The sequence below is a fragment of the Ovis canadensis genome, chromosome 3, assembly GCF_042477335.2.
Source record: "Ovis canadensis isolate MfBH-ARS-UI-01 breed Bighorn chromosome 3, ARS-UI_OviCan_v2, whole genome shotgun sequence".
Lineage (NCBI taxonomy): Eukaryota > Metazoa > Chordata > Mammalia > Artiodactyla > Bovidae > Ovis > Ovis canadensis.
The window spans coordinates 214952052-214969988 of NC_091247.1; positions in this window are offsets into that span (position 1 = coordinate 214952052).

Below are 17937 nucleotides of genomic sequence, written 5' to 3' on the forward strand. Positions count from 1 at the left end.
AGTCACTAAGTCATGTCTGACTCTGTGACCACATGGACTGCAGCCTGCCAGGCTCCTCTGTCCACAGGATTTCCCAGGCAAGAATACTGGAATGAGTTGCCATTTCCTTCTCCAGGTGATCTCAACCCAGGGATCAAACCCATGTCTCCTGCATTGGCAGGTGAATTCTTTACCACTGAGCTACCAGGGAAGTCCATCATACTTCAATAAAAATAAATAAGAAAAAAAAAAAAAAAGAGGATCCCTGGACAGAGCAATGTTTAGCTGAAAGCACATTGATACAGTAGAATGTCAGAAAATCAAGGCAACCAGACCCCAGTACCATTCAAAGCATAGCACACACATAACCTTCAGCTCTGCTAGGCATTTAGTAACTGATTAGCAATAACTCATTATGTATGCCACTTGCAGGAGAATGGTAACAATGATAATTAATGATGTTTACTGAATGTTTACTAAAATCCAGACATCCCACTAAACATTTTATGTGCATTAACACTTCTAATCTGCATAATACCACTATGAAGTAAGAATTGTGGTCTCACTTCACAAATAAGACTTAGCCAAAAACACACAGCTAAATTTTCCCCAATTTTTAAACACTTACATTGTATTTACTATGCACCAGACATTATTCCGGAGAAGGCAATGGCACCCCATTCCAGTACTCTTGCCTGGAAAATCCCATGGACGGAGGAGCCTGGTATGCTGCAGTCCATGGGGTCGCTGAGGGTCGGACATGACTGAGCGACTTCACTTTCACTTTTCACTTTCATGCATTGGAGAAGGAAATGGCAACCCACTCCAGTGTTGTTGCCTGGAGAATCCCAGGGATGGGGGAGTCTGGTGGGCCGCCGTCTATGGGGTCGCACAGAGTCGGACACGACTGACGTGACTTAGCAGCAGTAGCAGTAGGCATTATTGTGAAGCATTTTTCAAATACTGATTTATTTAATTCTCATGATAATAACTATTGTCATCCCCATTTTACAGATGAGGAAACTGAGGCACAGAGAAGTTAGATGACGTGCCAAGCTTGTACTAGTAAGTAACAAAGCTGTGCTTTAAACCTACACCAGGGTCATCAAAGTTTATCTGTAAAGGGCCAAGCAGAAAATACCTTCATCCTGGCAAGTATATGTCTCTGTCTCAGCTATTCAATTCTTCAGTTGTAGCATGAAAGCAGCCATTGACAGTACATAAAGGAAGGGTATGGATGGTGACAACCATGAAATTAAAAGACTATTGTTTCTTGGCAGGAAAGCTATGACAAACCCAGACAGTGTATTAAAAAGCCAAGACATCACTTGGCTGACAAAGGTCCATATAGTCTTTCCAGTAGTCATGTACAGGTATGAGAGCTGGAACATCACAAAGGCAGAGAACCAAAGAATTGATTTTGAACCGTGGTGTTGGAGAAGACTCTTAAGAGTCCCTTGGACAGCAAGAAGATCAAACCAGTCAATCTTAAAGGAAATCAACCCTGAGTACTCTGGTAGGACTGATTCTGAAGCTGAAGCTCCAATACTTTGGCCACCTGATGCAAATAGCCAACTCATTGGAAAAGACCCTGATGCTGATTGAGGGCAGAAGGAGAAGAGGGCAACAGAGGATGAGATGGTTGGATGACATCACCGATTCAATGGACATGAACTTGGGCAAACTCTGGAAGATAGTGAGGGACAGGGAAGCCTAGAGTGCTACAGTTCATGGGGTGGCAAAGAGTTGGACATGACTTGGCAACTGAACAACAAATGGCTATCATCCCGTAAAAGTTGTTATGGACACTGAAGTTTCAGTTTTATATATTATTTTTTAATATCACAAGATATTAGTCTTCTTTTGATTTTTCTCAACCATTTAAAAATGTCAAAACCATTCTTAGCTTACAGACTGTATAAAAACAGACAATAGGACATAGTTTGATGATCCCTGGCCTACAAACCTGCTCCCAGAATCCCTGCTGTTAAGCATTATGTGAGATTTACCCTTTGGGAAAAAAAAAAAAAAACCTCAATTATTTCCTTAAATATTTTAAATTACATGGCATTTAATACACATATTTTAAAGCACGTTTTAAAATTTGTATTTAATTTCGGATGTTCTGGGTCCTTGTTGCTGCTCACAGGCTTTCTCCGGTTTCAGCAAGTGGGAGCTGCTCTCTAGCTGCGTTGCATGGGCCTCTCACTGCAGTGGCTTCTCTTGTTGCAGAGTGCAGGCTCTAGGGTGTGAAGGCTTCAGCAGCTGTGCCACATAGGCCAAGTTGCCCCGAGGCATGAGAAATCTTCCTGGACCAGGTATCAAAACCATGTCCCTTGCATTAGCAGGCAGATTCTTAACCAGCAAGCAAGTCCCTTTTAAGCACTTTAAATGCCTGAGAGCTCACACAACCCTACAGGCAAAATTTCTAAACCCAGAGTCAACCTTGTAAGTCTAATAGATCACATATAAACATTTTTCAAATTATCTTAGTCATCTTAAAATCTCAAGGCTAAAACTTTACTTCCCACATTGAAGGTTAATACATTAGACTCTCTTATACATCAAACACTTAAATTCATAATGTCACATATATACATCTGTAAAACAAATTTACTGGTTCAGGTAGGTCAAAATTACTGGGTTAAATTTTAACCACTGTACAGATACTTAAAGGTCAGAGATCTGAGACCAAGACAAAACTTCAGTTCCATTCAGTCAGTTCAGTTCAGTTGCTCAGTCGTGTCCAACTCTTTGTGACCCCATGGACTGCAGCATGCCAGGCCTCCCTATCCATCACCAACTCAGGAGTTTACTTAAATTCATGGCCATTGAATCAGTGATGCCATCCAACAATTTCATCCTCTGCCGTGTAGGGCCACCCAAGATGGACAAATCATGGTGGAGAGGTCTGACAGAATGTGGTCCACTGGAGAAGGGAATGGCAAACCACTTCAGTATTCTTGCCTTGAGAAACCCATGAACAGTATGAAAAGGCAAAAAGATAGGATACTGAAAGAGGAACTCCCCAGGTCGGTAGGTGCCCAATATGCTACTGGAGATCAATGGAGAAACAACTCCAGAAAGAATGAAGACAGAGCCAAAGGAAAAACAACACTCACTTGTGGATGTGACTGGTGATAGAAGCAAGGTCTGATGCTGTAAACAGCAATATTGCATAGGAACCTGGAACGTTAGGTCCATGAATCAAGGCAAATTGGAAGTGGTCAAACAAGAGATAGCAAGAGTGAACGTTGACATTTTAGGAATCAGCGAACTAAAATGGACTGGAATGGGTGAATTTAACTCAGATGGCATTATACCTACTACTTGGGCAAGAATCCCTTAGAAGAAATGGAGCAGCCATCACAGTCAACAACAGAGTCCAAAATGCAGTACTTGGATGCAGTCTCAAAAACGACAGAATGATCTCTGTTTGTTTCCAAGGCAAACCATTAATGTCATGGTAATCCAAGTCTATGCCCCAACCAGTAATGCTGAAGAAGCTGAAGTTGAACAGTTCTATGAAGACCTACAACACCTTCTAGAACTAACACCCAAAAAAGATGTCCTTTTCATTATAGGGGACTGGGATGCAAAAGTAGGAAGTCAAGAAACACCTGGAGTAACAGGCAAATTTGGCCTTGGAGTACAGAATGAAGCAGGGCAAAGGCTAATAGAGTTCTGCCAAGAGAACACACTGATCATAGCAAACACTCTCTTCCAACAATACAGGAGAAGACTCTACACATGGACATCACCAGATGGCCAACACCAAAATCAGATTGATTATATTCTTTGTAGCCAAAGATGGAGAAGCTCTATACAGTCAGCAAAAACAAGACCAGGAGCTGACTGTGGCTCAGATCATGAACTCCTTATTGCCAAATTCAGACTTAAATTGAAGAAAGTAGGGAAAATCGCTAAATCATTCAAGTATGACCTAAATCAAATCACTAACGATTATACAGTGGAAATGAAAAATAGATTTAAGGGACTAGATCTGATAGACAGAGTGCCTGATGAACTATGGATGGAGGTTCATGATATTATACAAGAGACAGGGAGCAAGACCACCCCCAAAAAAAGAAATGCAAAAAACCAAAATGGCTATCTGAGGAGGCCTTACAAATAGCTTTGAAAAGAAGAGAAGTGAAAAGCAAAGGAGAAAGGAAAGATATACCCACTTGAATGCAGAGTTCCAAAGAATAGCAAGGAGAGATAAGAAAGCCTTCCTCAGTGATCAGTGCAAAGAAATAGAGGAAAACAATAGAATGGGAAAGACTAGAGATCTCTTCAAGAAAATCAGAGATACCAATGGAACACTTCATGCAAAGATGGGGTCAATAAAGGACAGAAATGGTATGGGCCTAACAGAAGCAGAAGATATTAAGAAGAGGTGGCAAGAATACATAGAAGAACTGTACAAAAAAGATCTTCATGACCCAGATAACCATGATGGTGTGATCGCTCACCTAGAGCAAGACATCCTGGAATGTGAAGTCAAGTGGGCCTTAGAAAGCATCACTATGAACAAAGCTAGTGGAGGTGATGGAATTCCAGTTGAGCTATTTCAAATCCTGAAAGATGATGCTGTGAAAGTACTGCACTCAATATGCTAGCACATTTGGAAAACTCAGCAGTGGCCACAGGACTGGAAAAGGTCAGTTTTCATTCCAATCCCAAAGAAAGGCAATGCCAAAGAATGTTCAAACGACCACACAGTTGCACTTATCTCACACGCTAGTAAAGTAATGCTCAAAATTATCCAAGCTAGGCATCAGCAATACGTGAACCGTGAACTTCCAGATGTTCAAGCTGGTTTTAGAAAAGGCAGAGGAACCAGAGATCAAATTGCCAGCATCCACTGGATCATTGAAAAAGCAAGAGAGTTCCATAAAAAACATCTATTTCTGCTTTATTGACTATGCCAAAGCCTTTGACTGTGTGGATCACAATAAACTGTGGAAAATTCTGAAAGAGATGGGAATACCAGACCACCTGACCTGCCTCTTGAGAAACCTATATGCAGGTCAGAAAGCAACAGTTAGAACTGGACATGAAACAACAGACTGGTTCCAAATAGGAAAAGGAGGACGTCAAGGCTGCTTGAAACAGTATTGTCACCCTGCTTATTTAACTTACATGCAGAGTACATCATGAGAAACGCTGGGCTGGTTGAAGCACAAGCTGGAATCAAGATGGCTGGGAGAAATATCAATCACCTCAGATATACAGATGACACCACCCTTATGGCAGAAAGTGAAGAAGAACTAAAGAGCCTCTTGATGAAAGTGAAAGAGGAGAGTGAAAAAGTTGGCTTAAAGCTCAACATGCAGAAAACAAAGATCATGGCATCCAGTCCCACACTTTATGGCAAATAGATGGAGAAACAGTGGAAACAGTGTCAGACTTTGGGGGGGGCGGGGCTCCAATATCACTGCAGATGGTGAATGCAGCCATGAAATTAAAAGATGCTTACTCCTTGGTAGAAAAGTTATGACCAACCTGGATAGCATATTGAAAAGCAGAAACACTACTTTGCCAACAAAGTCTGTCTAGTTAAGGCTATGGTTTTTCCAGTAGTCATGTATGGATGTGAGGGCTGGACTATAAAGAAAGCTGAGTGCCAAAGAATTGATGCTTTTGAACTGTGGTGTTGGCGAAGACTCTTGAGAGTCCCTTGGACTTCAAGGAGATCCAACCAGTCCATCCTAAAGGAAATCAATCCTGAATATTCATTGAAAGGACTGATGTTGCAGCTGAAACTCCAATACTTTGGCCACCTGATGTGAAGAGCTGACTCATTTGAAAAGATCCTGATGCTGGGAAAGATTGAGGGCAGAAGGAGAAGGGGTCAACAGAGGATAAGACAAAACTTAGGACCTGCATACTCCCAAGATGATGCTGTTTCAGTCACAAGCAAACACTCTCAACCCATTTTTAAAGATGAAGTTGTCTCCTGTGTCATGGATTCCCCAAAGCCATTTGCTTCAACTGATAATGTTACAAGTTACAATCTTATCTAGTTTTTATTGTCTCATTCACTGGGCAACTAATTTCTTTCACAACTTCACTTGGGTATATGAATGTCCTTACTTTGTAGGGTGTTGAGTTACTTTGTAGCTGTTTGTTGAGAGAAAAATTGGGAAAGAGGAATTTCCTTATCTGGTTTGATTCTTTGGTTTTTTGATGACATAGTTCACTTCAGTTCAGTTGCTCAGTCGTGTCCAACTCTTTGTGACCCCATGAACTGCAGCATGCCAGGCCTTCCTGTCCATCACCAACTCCTGGAGTGCACCCAAACCTATGTCCATCGACTCAGTGATGCCATCCAACCATCTCATCCTCTCGTCCCCTTCTCCTCCTGCCCTCAATCTTTCCCAGCATCAGGGTCTTTTCAAATGACCCTCAAATGATGTTCTTTGCATAAGGTGGCCAAAGTATTGGAGTTGCAGCTTCAACATCAGTCCTTCCAATGAACACCCAGGACTGATTTCCTTTAGGATGGACTGGTTGGATCTCCCTGCAGTCCAAGAGACTCTCAAGAGTCTTCTCCAGCACCACAGTTCAAAAGGATCAATTCTTTGGTGCTCAGTTTTCTTTTTAGTCCAACTCTCACACCCATACATGACCACTGGAAAAACCATAGCCTTGACTAGATAGATCTTTGTTGGCAAAGTAATGTCTCAACTTTTTAATATGCTGTCTAGGTTAGTCATAACTTTCCTTCCAAGGAAGAGCAAGTGTCTTTTAATTTCATGGCTGCAGTCACCATCTGCAGTGATTTTGGAGCCCCCAAAAATAAAGTCTGACACTGTTTCCACTGTTTCCCCATCTATTTCCCATGAAGTGATGGGACCAGATGCCATGATCTTCGTTTGAATGTTGAGCTTTAAGCCAACTTTTTCACTCTCCTCTTTCACTTTCATCAAGAGGCTTTTTAGTCCCTCTTCACTTTCTGCCATGAGAGTGGTCATCTGCATATCGGAGGTTATTGATATTTCTCCTGGCAATCTCGATTCCAGCTTGTGCTTCAACCAGCCCAGCATTTCTCATGATGTACTTGCATGTAAGTTAAATAAGCAGGGTGACAACATACAGCCTTGACATCCTCCTTTTCCTATTTGGAACCAGTCTGTTGTTTCATGTCCAGTTCTAACTGTTGCTTTCTGACCTGCATATAGGTTTCTCAAGAGGCAGGTCGGGTGGTCTGGTATTCCCATCTCTTTCAGAATTTTCCACAGTTTATTGTGATCCACATAGTCAAAGGCTTTGGCATGGTTAATAAAGCAGAAGTAGATGTTTTTCTGGAACTCTCTTGCTTTTTCCATGATCCAGCGGATGTTGGCAATTTGATCTCTGGTTCCTCTGCCTTTTCTAAAAGCAGCTTGATGACATAAGATGCAGTGTAATAGAAATGTCCATGCTCTGGAAGTTGCAAATCAAGGTACAGCCTTTACATATGCACAGTTGGAAGGGCCTATTGACTGTGTTTACCCATGATCCTTTCCCCCTCAGTTGACATCACTGGTGGAGACTACTGGGCAAGGGAAGAAAGCTGTTTGTGTAGATGGAGCCAATCAAAAACCTGGATTCATCTAAGCTTTGTCTGTCTCCATCTAATATACTTGGACAAAGCTCACTTTGCTTTAAAAGTGTTCTGAGTAATGAAATCTAGATATGGCCAGCACTACCAATTTAGGTTTGCATATAAACCCAATGTACATTTGGATACCTAACTCCATCGCCTGGACACATAGCAGGGAATTCCTCTCAGACAGCAATAAGGACTGTGCATCTGGTCCCTTTATCCCTCCTTGGAGCAGAATCTTACGATTTTTAGCAACACAGGGAGGATTCAATCTGTCACCCTTGTGTGTGTGTATGTGTGTGTGTGTGTGTGTGTGTGTGTATGTGTGAGTTGCTCAGTCGTGTCCAACTCTTGTGACCTCATGAACTGTAGCCCACCAGGTTTCTTTGTCCATGGAATTTCCCAAGCAAGAATACTGGAGTGGGTTTCCATTCCCTTCTCCAGGGGATCTTCCCAACCCAGAAATTGAACCTGGGTCTCCCACATTCCAGGCAGATTCTTTACAATCTGAGCCACCAGGCAAGAGGTCTGTCACCCTTGCCAAAATCCAATTAGAAAATCTTTGATCCTGTATCCCCCAAAGAATGGAAGAAAGGAAAAAACAATTCAAGTTTTTTTGACTTGGGAGTATTTCCCCAAATTAGTGATTTTTCTCCCTTTTCAGGATTTTTCCTAAACATCTATAGCATACACAGATATACAATATGTTTGTATGTTGACTTGTTTGTTTGGAAGAAGACTTCTGTTTGGGAGAAAATGGCATAGACATACTTTTCTCTATTTCTCCCATTAAATACAACTGAAAATCCTGGATATTATATGTAGAACAAACATAAGAAGAATTCTGAAAGGTGGAAAAAAGAAAGCACACTGGCTACGACCCAACAAACAAGAAGGTAGTGAATTCCATGGGTTTTCTTTTTACCTTGTGCATCCCAGACTTGATGCTAGGTCAGCAACCTGGAAGCACCAGCATGCATAGACCAAAAAATAAGCTCTGATGAAGTCTGCCATCTAGCCGAAAAACCAGAAAAGGGGTAGTCTACAAAAAAATAAAAATAAAAAATAAACACTCTGTTCCAGCCAAATGCCCACTGAAAAACTGTGGAGCCACTCACATCCACACCAGCAAAGGCCAAGAGGGAAACCTAGACTTCCAACCTCATGAGACTGTAACAAGACACCCCACGCTGGGGTATGTCAGAGAGGCCAGTTCCCACAGACCAGTCATTAGGCTCTTCCCCATTCCCTGCAGTGTCAGTGGGGGCCAGTGGGATGGCCTGCCCAGCAGAAGGAGAAGCCCCAGCCCTTCAGGTGTCAACAAAGGCCAAATGGGGACTCTGGACTTCAATCTCCAAGTAGTAATGATAAGACAGTGCCCCTCCTCTCCCTGCAAAAGTGTTGTAAAAATAACCCATTCAAACCCAGTCAAACAGAAGACACAGGGTTTCCCTGGTGGACTAGAGGTTGGGGATTCGCCTGCCAATGTAGAGGATACCAGTTCAACCCCTGGTCCAGGAAGACCCCACATGCCACAGAACAACTAAGCCCTTGCACTGCAACTACTGAGCTGGCACGCCACAACTACTGAAGCTCACACGCCCAGAGCCTGTGCTCCACAACACAAGACACCACCGCAGTGAGAAGACAGCACGCTGCAAGGAAGAGCAGCACAACCAGAACCCGTGCACAGCAGCGAAGACAGTCGCAGCTGAAAATGAATAAACCAGTCTTTAAAAGGTGAAGATCCAGAGTCTATAACAAAAGGCAAAAAGTATCCAGGTGTCAATAAGAAATCACTCATCATATCCAGGACCAGGCAGGTCTCAAACTGAATGAAAAATGTCAACCAATAGATGCCAGCACTGAGACGATAGAGATATTAGAGTTATTTTCAGGCAGCCATGATAAATATGCTCAAACAAGCAAATACAATACAAATTACAAATGAAAACTTTCATAACTTAAAAATACAGTAACCGAATTAAAAGCTGAGCAAATGAGCTTAATGGTAGAATGGATAGGACAGAGAGGGCGAGGGGTGGAAATCAGTTAACTGGAAGATAAAACAATAGAAATTACAACAGAAAAAAATTAGACCAAAAAGAAAATAAAAGAAAGAAAAAACAAAAAAACCAGAGCCTCAGGGATCTTTGGGCCTATAACAAAAGATTTAATGTTTCTATGTTTGTATCATCACAGTCCCAGAAGATAAAGAGGGCAGGGCTGAAAAGAACAGTCAATGTAATAATGGCTGAAAACTCAAATTTGCCAAGAAACATAATCCTACAGATTATGAAACTGAGCAAAGCCCTGACAGGATTAACCCACAGAAATATACCAAGATAAATCAAAATTAACCTTCAGAAAACCAAAGACAAAGAAAAATTATTCAAAAACTACCAGAGGAAAATGACATCTTGCCTATAGGAGAAATTAATTATCTTACCATCCTAGAGGTCAAAAGCCTGAAATGGGTCTCTCCAGGATCAAATTAAGGTAACCTGAATGCTTGTGCGTGCATGCTGTCATGTCCAACTCTTTGAGACTCTGGACTGTAGCCTGCCAGGCTCCTCTGTCCATGGAATTTTCCAAACAAGAATTTGGAGTGAGTTGCCATTTCCTGTTCCACAGGATCTTCCAGACCCAGGGATGGAACCCATGTCTTCTGTCTATTTCCTGCCTTGGAGGTGTTTTCTTTACCACTAAGCCATAACCAACAGAGCTCTATTCCTTCTTGGGAAAGCCTATTTCCTGGCTCTCGAGACACTAGAGGCTACCCATATTATTTGTTTCATGGCCTCCTCCCTCCATCCTCCATTCAGCCAGCAAGTTCATGCCAAGTTCTTCTCACACTACCACCCCTCTTTCTCTCCTTTCGGCCTCCTTCTTCTAATTATAAAGACCTCTGTGAATGCTATGGGCTCATTTGGATAATCCAGGATAATCTCCCCATATTAGGATCAGCTGATTATCAACCTTAATGCATCTGCAAACTTAATTCCCCTTTTGCCTAAAATAGCCATAGGTTCCAGGGATTATGACATAGACATCTTTCAGGGGACATGATTCTGCACCACACTATTGAAAATATCCTTCAGAAATGAAGGGAAAATCAGGATTTCCCTGGCAATCCGGAGGTTAAGAATCCACCTTGCAGTTCAGGGAATGTGGGTTTGATCCCTTGGTCGGGAAACTAAGATCCCACGTGCCATGGAGTAGCTAAGCCCAACGTGCTGCAACTGCTGAGCCAAGGCACCTCAACTAGAGAGTCCACACACCACAGTGAAGCGTCCCACACGGCCACAGCCGAGACCCAGAGCAGCTAAATAAATCCATACATTCTTTTTTTAAAGAAGGGAAAATCAAGACAATCTCAATAAAGGAAAACTACAGAGAATCTGTCACAACAGACTTGCCTTAAATGAAGGACTAAAAGGAGTTCTCTAAGAAAAACTCTCGGAACATCATCAAAGTAGAAAGAATACACTAAGCGAAAATATGGATCAATACAATGGGCTTGGGTTTTCTAAAATGTGCTTGACAGTTGAAACAAAATTATAGCACTACTGTTCGGAATAAGCACTAGCTAAAAGCATGAAACCTGGATTTGAATCACAATTCTCCTGCTGGTTGGTTATATTCACTGTCTATGAGTTGCAGTAACTTTGACCTGACCCCTCATTTTCTCGTTTACAACCTGGGAGAGATAGAACTCATTAGATATCTGAAAGGCCACCATCTAGAAAATCTGTGATGTTAGGTTGAGACTGTTATTCAGTGAATAATGTCAAATGTCCTATGTAAAAGCCAGTGTGATAGTCCATTTTAATTCAGTACTTCAGTAAATATGCATCAAACACAAGCCCTTATGCTAATTCCCTAATTCCTTATTATTTATGCTGGTAAATGGCCTTGACCAGATACTTACATCACCTTTAAATCCTGCTCCAGGGCCTTAACCTTTCCTATCCCACCACCGGCACCACACACAACACTTCCTGCCCTTAGAAGCATCATCCTAAAAGAGTCTGCTCCCACCTAGCTTCCCAACCTGACTTCCATCGAGGCCCCTAAGGCATTCATTGATTCTAAAAAATATCACTTCAAGAAAATGAGACGAGCCACAGACTGGAACAAAAGATTTGCAAAACAAAAGATTTGCAAAAGATTTGCATCCAGTCATAAAGAAACCTCCTGACAATGCAGGAGATTCGAGTTCAACCCCTGGGTCAGAAAGATCCCCTGGAGAAGGAAATGGCAACCCACTCCAGCATTCCTGCCTGGGAAATCCTACAGACAGAGAAGCCTGGCGGGCTACAGTCCATGGGGTCTCAAAGAGTCAGACAGGACGAAGTGGCAGAACAGCAGCATCTAAGATATGAGAACGCTCGAAACTCAATAGGAAGATGACAACCCAATTTTAAAATGAGCAAAAGATCTGAAGAGACCCATTACCAAAGACGATATACAGATGGAAGATAAGCATGTGAAAAGGTGCTCAACATCAAATGTCATTGCTGCTGCTGCTCCTGCTAAGTCGCTTCAGTCGTGTCCGACTCTCTGCAACCCCATAGACGGTAGCACATCAGGCCCCATCCCTGGGATTCTCCAGGCAACAACACTGGAATGGGTTGCCATTTCCTTCTCCAATGCATGAAAGTAAAAAGTGAAAGTGAAGTCACTCAGTCATGTCCTACTCTTAGCGACCCCACAGACTGCAGCCTACCAGACTCCTCTGTCCATGGGATTTTCCAGGCAAGAGTACTAGAGTGGGGTGCTGTTGCCTTCTCCACAAAGGTCATTAGGGAAATGCAAATTGAAACAATAATACACTACTACACACTTATGAAACTCCAGTTCTTTGGCCACCTCATGCAAAGAGTTGACTCATTGGAAAAGACTCTGATGCTGGGAAGGATTGGGGGCAAGAGGAGAAGGGGACGACAGAGGATGAGATGGCTGGATGGCATCACTGACTCAATGGACATGGGTTTGGGTGAACTCCGGGAGTTGGTGATGGACAGGGAGGCCTGGCGTGCTGCAGTTCATGGGGTCGCAAAGAGTCGGACACGACTGAGCGACTGAACGGAACTGAATGACACACTCAGAATGGCCAACGTCTAAAATTCTGAGAACACCAAATGCTGGTGGGGTAGTGGAGCGAAAAGAACTCTCATTCATAGCCGGTGGGAATGCAAAATGGTACAGTCACTTTGGAAGACAAAATTAAGCATCCTCTAACCCTATGAACCAGTAATAAAGACACACACAAGGAAGAACAAGGTGAGAGAATTTGCTTCACCAGATATCAAGAGTTATAAACAATATGGTATTTGATACAGGAACAGATAAATTAATGTACTGACAAACAGATAAATTGATTTACTGAGCAGAAATCAGTTTGTCATGGGACTTCTCTGGTGGTCCAGTTGTTAAAACTCCACACTTCCACTGCAAGGGGCACAGGTTCGATCCCTGAAGGGAACTAAGATCCTGTATACCACATGGTGTGGCCAAAAAACAAACAAAGAAAAGTCAGTTTATCATTACACAGTAAGGCATACATGACCAAACTTCTATCATGCTTACCTAGGAACACTCTTACACACAGATGTCTGGAGGTACGCAGGTATAAAAATGTACACAATGGCATTGCCTATAATATTCAGTCCCTCAGTCGTGTCTGGCTTTTTGTGGTCGCGTAGACTGTAACCCGCCAGGCTCCTCTGTCCATGGAATTTTCCAGGCAAGAATACTGGAGTGGGTTGCCACTTCCTCCTCCAAGGGATCTTCCTGACCCAGGGATCACACCCGAGTGTCCTACATCTCCTCCCTTGGCGGGTACATTCTTTACCAGTAGCACCACCTGGGAAGGTCATAATACTCCCAAATCTGAAACAAACAAAAAAATTGAACTCCAATGCATTCATGGCAAAGGTTGTGGGGAGGAGACAGCGTTCAGATAACTTGTGTCTTCAGCTCATAAGTTACCAGACAATGAAGAGTCATATGGAGAAGACTATACACTATCCAGAAATCCTAGACAAGACTCAGATGTGTCTCTCGGGAAGGAGGGGTGTGTATTCTCCATGTGGGAAGAAGGGTGAAATGGGTATTGCACCCAAAACACCAGGAGGATGGACTGCTGCAGAGACTGCCAGCTGATTACTGAAACACTCCACCTCATCCTGGGCACACAGCTGAACTACATTTCCCAGCCTCCCCAGCTGTGTAGGTGGCCAAATGACTGGACAGTCGCTAACGGAAACTGAGCAGAATGATAATCACCTCTTCCAGGCCTGGTCTGTGAAATCCCCCCATGTGCCATCCTCTGAAACTTGCTCTTTCCAGCTTGGTACAGCCAACCGTACATGGTGACCTTGGAAATCCTGTGTTGGAAACGGCTGAGGCACAGATGGATACAGCCTGGGTATCTAATTCAAAATGACTGGACCAAGCAAAGCAGTGTTCCCAGAATCTGGAACAACACATAATACAATCCAGATATGTATATTTGCTCAGGTCCACATTCCTTCATCTTAAACTCTTGGGACCAGTTATGTTTCAGTACGGCTTCCCTGGTGGCTCAGAGGTTAAAGCGTCTGACTCTAATGCAGGAGACCCAGGTTCGATCCGTGGGTCGGGAAGATCCCCTGGAGTAGGAAATAGCAACCCACTCCAGTATTCTTGCCTGGAGAATCTCATGGACAGAGGAGCCTGGTAGGCTACAGTCCATGGGGTCGCAAAGAGTCGGACACGACTGAGCGACTTCACTTTCACTTTCACTTTCCCTGGTGGCTCAGATGGTAAAGAATCTGCCTGCAATTCGGGAGACCTCGGTTCAATTCCTGGGTTGCAAAGCTCCTCTGGAGGAGGGAATGGCAACCCACTCCAATATTCTTGCCTGGAGAATCCCATGGACAGAGGAGCCTGGTGGGCTACAGTCCATGGGGTCGCAAAGAGTCAGCCATGACTAAGCACAGTACAGCACGTGTTTTAGTATCCCGATCTCTGGGGATTTTATTGAGGTAAACATAGGCTATGTATTATACACCAGTGTATGTGAATTCCATACCTTCCCCAGCCAGTTCTGGGGCAGCCCCTCAGAATCAAGCACGTTAATATTTCCTCTGGGGACTTCCCTGGTGGTCCAGGGGCTAAGACTTCTCTCTCTCAATGCAGGGGGCCCAGGTTTGATCCCTTCAGGGAACTAGATCCCACATGCGGCAACTAAGAGTTTCTATGCCTCAACTGAAAAAAAAAAAAAAATAGATCCCACATGCCAAAACTAAAGATCACATTTGCCACAACTAAGACCTGGCACAGTCAAATTAATTCAGTTCAGTTCAGCTGCTCAGCTGTGTCCTCTTTGCGACTCCATGGACTGCAGCACGCCAGGCCTCCCTGTCCTTCACCGTCTCCCAGAGTTTGCTCAAACTCATGTCCATCGAGTCGGTGATGCCATCCAACCATCTCATCCTCTGTCATCCCCTTCTCCTCGTGGCTTCAATCTTTCTCAACATCAGGGTCTTTTTCCAATGAGTCAGTTCTTTGCATCAGGTGGCCAAGTATTGGAGTTTCAGCTTCAGTATCAGTCCTTTCAATAAATACCCAGGACTGATCTCCTTTAGTATGGACTGGTTGGATCTCCTTGCAGTCCAAGGGACTCTCAAAAGTCTTCTCCAACACCACAGCTCAAAAGCATCAAATTAATTAATTAATTAAAATACTTCTTCGGAAAAATATGAATATTTACTTCGAAACGAAGTCTATAAATAGTTTCACCTGTTCAGGGCAGGATGAATTTTGGCATTAGACTACCTAAAAACACTTTTGGTTTTCAAAATTTTGTGGATTTCAGGATTGCAAGTGAGAGACTCTGTGGCTATGCAGCCAAATCCCATAGTAAAATAAAGGTTTAGAAGTAACTAGAGAAAATGAATAATGGGGGAAATATTGGTTTCAGGATCAGGCTATGCCAGTGACAATGAAATTAAACTTTGTTGAAGGGATTCTCCAATCAGGAGGCTGATGTGATATCAAGCCCACACTCCATTGGCTCAGCCTTTTGGCCACCTTAGTAGCAGAGGAGGCTGGGAAATATAATTTAGCTGAATGACTCAGCGGGCTGGACTAAGGTTTGGTGAGAAGCTGAGATCTCTACAACAGTCCACCCTTCTGGTTACCATTGTGAGGTTGTACCAGAGATGATGAAATTAAACTCCATTGAAAGGATTTTCCAACCAAGAGATTGGTAGGGCTGTTTCAATCATCTAGTTTTCAGTTGTTCCCTTGTGAACTGTACTGCAGATCCGAGGGACCCACTCCTGGAGGGGGAAGATCCCCTGGAGAAGGGTATGGCAACCCACTCCAGTATTCTTGCCTGGAGAGTGCCATGGATAGAGGAGCCTGGTAGGCTACAGTCCATAAAGTTGCAGAGTCAGACACGAGTAAAGCGACTTAGCACAGCACAGCACTCAGTTGTGTCCTGGATGGGAGCGTCCTTCTGGCACACCCTGTCTTGTCTGGGCCATGCCTTCTCCATCTCAGATTTCTTTGGGTCCATCAGTTTCTGACCCAATCACTGATACCAGCTCCACAAATACCCTATCATTGTGAATATTCGTGATGTCTGATGTGCATAGAAAAGTCTATTACCAGTTACCTGGGGTTTAAATTAATGTTTAATTTATTAAAATTGTGAGTATAAAACACAGTTTTGCTCAAACCTTGAAATTCAACTTACAAATCTTGAAATTCTATTTCTAAATGTACTAATTTTTTTTAATTGCTTCCACTTGTTCTTTGATTGATGTTTAAATCAACTTGAACAGATTTACATTTCTTTAGCAATTAGTCTCATCCACAAAGTTAGTAAAATTTCCATAACTGTTTTACACCATATTCATATGCTTGATATATCTGATTTTTCCCCCTTGTGCACTTCAATTGCCTGACAAGGTAGACTTAAAAATACTCACAAAATCGTTCTTATAACATACGCAGCTCTTGTAAATCTAATTACTTACTTCACTATGTTCTGCTGTCTGATTTCTCTTAAATGTTCTAATACTTTGTTGATCTTTTTGTTTGTTTAAATTTATTTATTCATTTATTTGTTTGTAAACTTGAGCAGTGTCTTACACCTTTCAACTAAAACTCATAATTCTGAAATTAGTAGATATTTCAAGTTGGAAACACAAAGCTTACCTTAACATCAAAATATTACGATTACTTCACCGTCTCTATACTAAATTCTAGACCTCCTCAGGAGACCAGTTTGACCTTGTTGGCAAGGCTGAGGTTAGCAGGTCAAAAAATTAGTGCCGTAAACAGTTGGCTGTCAGATTGAAGAGCAGAGCCGGAGAGCTCGGGGGCTACAGGCAGTCACAGTAACCCCCTACCTCCACCACCGTGAACTTACTGAGACTTCTCCAGGTGGAGTTACCTCCACCGACCGCAGGGCGAGCTTTCAGCTGGACTAGCTCACAGTTCACAGCAGCAGGGCATCTTTATCCCACCTTGGGTAGATGCACGGCTACCACGCTCCCACCTAGAGGTCAGCGAATTTCCTTCACTTATTAAGTCCGCTGTATTTTTCTTTTGGGGGCTTTCCCGGTCACTCAGCGATAAAGAATCTGCCTGCAATGCAGGAGACATGGGTTCAATCTCCGGGTGGGGAAGATTCTTGCCTGGAAAATTCCATAGAAAGAGGAGCCTGGAAGGCTGAGGTCCATGGAGTTGCAAAGTCAGATGCAACTGAGCACCCTTTTTTTTTAACCTGATCCTGTCAATGGCCTCTTTTCTAAGCCTCTAATTAAGGGTCATCAGACCCACCCAAGTAAGCCTCCTATTCCTTTTCAAACCTGCCTGACCTCTAAGACCTCACACTCCTCCCATATGTGCCTAGCTTGTCTTTAAAAACCACAGACCTTTCTTCCAAAGAAATCGACATCTTCCTCCAGTTCAATCAGCCTTGCAATGCATTGGCCAAAGAGTTCATTCGAATTTTTTCTGTAACATCATACAAAAACTCTGAATGAACTTTTTGGCCAACCCAATATTTTCCCTTCAAAAGTTTCACCTTTCTTATTCCAGGAGAAAGGTCAAATCCTATATTGTTATTTTGTTGTTGTTGTTGTTTTTAAGCAGTTCTTTTTTGACTCCTTGAGCAAGCATGCTTCTTAGACTCAGAATATTCCAGACACTGCCCTCTTGAATTGCCTTCACAAGCCCTTGTATATAAGGGTAATAAGTTCAATTATTGTTCTGTCTTCACATGAAAATGGCATATCCTCTATTAAATAAGCAATCTTCACTCCTTTTGATATCTTCATTGGAAAAAAATATACCACCCTTGG